We start from the raw sequence: 2273 nt of genomic DNA on the forward strand, positions 1-2273 counted from the left end.
GTTAAAATTTTGTTTTCAGGTAACCGACGTGGACTCGGGGATGAGATTATCTTGAGGTTAACGTATTTACGCTATTTGTAACAAGCGATAAATAAGTGTCATGAAGGATAAAGAGTACACGAATTAAAGAAAATGAGTTTCGTTGAAAGTGGCCAATTTGAAATAAAATACGGATCAAGCGATAATACCCGATAATTATGAACTAGTGTCATGTAAGGTACCATATGACCACGATACTATCTATATAAAGTATATATGAAATATTTTAAAAATAAATAAAATTTTAAATAACTTGTGCTAATTTTTAAATTATGCGGGTAATTAATTAATTATCGGGTAATAGGACATTACCCAGTTAACTAATAAGTAGATAAAAAAATTAATAAAATAACCCCACACTTGGCAAGAAGCCACTAATTCAAGAAGTGACTAAGAAGTCACTTATGCCTAGGTGGCAAACTAGGCACAAACAAGAATGGATAGCTATCTAGTTATCTGGTAAGGTCCAAACAAAAAGGAAGGAAGTACAATCCAGAAACATTATTCTTCCCAAACTTCAAAGGAAGAAAAACGTTATTCTTCTCAAATTTGTGCAAGAAATATGCTGCTGCCAAGCCCCTTCTTCGTCTTTAACAGTATTTATTAAACTGGTGGTACTTCCAAAGAGAAATATTTGAAAGTTGATTAATTGTTGGACGAATTACAACTTAAATCTCAAAATGATTAGGCTTAAGCCCGCAAACATCAGGTCGTATGTGCTCTCAACTTTGTGCAGGGGCATGTGTTGCTGCCAAAGCATGTGTATTTTATAACACTAGAAATCATGGACTCACCAGAGTTGAAGTAGAAATGAAGGAGTTGTATTTTCAATTTTGAAAGCGAGTTTCTCGCAATGCCAAGTGCTGATGATACCATGAACAAAGAACATGACTACTCTTAGCAGCAGCTACATTGACTACCTATTTTACCGGTAACTTTTATTCTAATTTTTAATAAATTGATTCTTCTAGGTTGATTACTTTTGGATGAAACCTTATGATAAACTATTTTTGCACTTTAGTGGTAACAACTGTGACGATGTGGAATATGCTTAGAACAACAAAGTTCTTGTACGAAAAAGAGAAAGAAAGAGAGAGAGAATGTGATATATGGAGAATACATGGTAAGTAGGGTAGATGAGACTATAATTTGCCAATTATTTTTAAAAAAAATGATAAACCTTGCTAATAACTTGGAGTTGTGCTATTTCTTGCCAATTTGACTGTTGTATCACTATCTATTAAGTAAGTACATACTCCCTCCGTTTCAATTTATGTGAACCTATTTCCTTTTTAGTTCGTGCCAAAAAGAATGACTTCTTTCCCTATTTGGAAACAATTTATCTTTATGCAATGATTTATAACCACACAAAATATATGTGCTTCATTTACACCACAAGTTCAAAAGTCTTCTCTCTTTTCTTAAACTCCGTGCCTAGTCAAATGTGTTCACATAAATTGAAACGGAGGGAGTATTAATAAAGTTAGATTTCAATGCGTTGTTTGTCGTTGCTTATTAACAAAAAATTGGAGGTTTTTTTTTCTATCTTACACCTTCCAACTTGTGATGAATTTCTGCAAATAGTAATTCACAAAAATCAACCGTTGGGAGGAGCTCACAATAAACTTGGCTAAGCTACAAACAGTATGAAGATATCTCCTAAGCTAGTTGAACAACAATTGTTATTTTTCAGTCCGTTTTAATTTGTACTATGACAGTCAATTTATAATTCAGTAGTTATTTGCTGTATTCCATTTTGGCTTACTTTCATGTGAAGTCTCTCAAAATCTTCTAAGGGTTTAAGGCTTTAAAGCACTCTGGTAATTCAATTACTCATCATTTTGCATGGTACTTGTTGGGTATTACTATACGTTTGGATATAGTTGGGAGCAGTTTTCTCAAACAGATAAATTCTTTCCCTATAAATCTTATTTTGGTCTTCCTATTCTAGAGAGGATGAATGAACAATAAGAAAGAAAATTACTCTGCCTTTCTTATCAATCTTGTTCATTAATAGATAAGAGTTTTATCCTTCTTTTGCAAAATACACAAAAAGAAAGACATTTAGTTAATGGAACTATACTTTGTTTTCCAAGAGAATCGGTCCAGGTATGTTAAGGCTAAGCTCTTCTTTCATTTGGCATGATCTCGTAATTACACAAGTTTGATAATCAGGAATAGAGAATAATTCGTATCCCGGAAATTACGTATATTTTGCTAGTCTCGCAAATTAC

At 32.8% G+C, this 2273-nt stretch overlaps 1 long non-coding RNA gene across 1 annotated transcript; it reads left to right on the plus strand.

Moving 5' to 3' along the window:
• Positions 1 to 476: 476 nt before the first annotated feature.
• Positions 477 to 1807, plus strand: LOC142181443 (uncharacterized). Its single transcript, XR_012710090.1, has 2 exons — positions 477 to 970; positions 1061 to 1807. It is a non-coding gene; the product is annotated as an uncharacterized LOC142181443 (long non-coding RNA).
• The last annotated feature ends 466 nt before the right edge of the window (positions 1808 to 2273 follow it).

The sequence above is a fragment of the Nicotiana tabacum genome, chromosome 1, assembly GCF_000715075.1.
Source record: "Nicotiana tabacum cultivar K326 chromosome 1, ASM71507v2, whole genome shotgun sequence".
Taxonomy (NCBI): Eukaryota; Viridiplantae; Streptophyta; class Magnoliopsida; order Solanales; family Solanaceae; genus Nicotiana; species Nicotiana tabacum.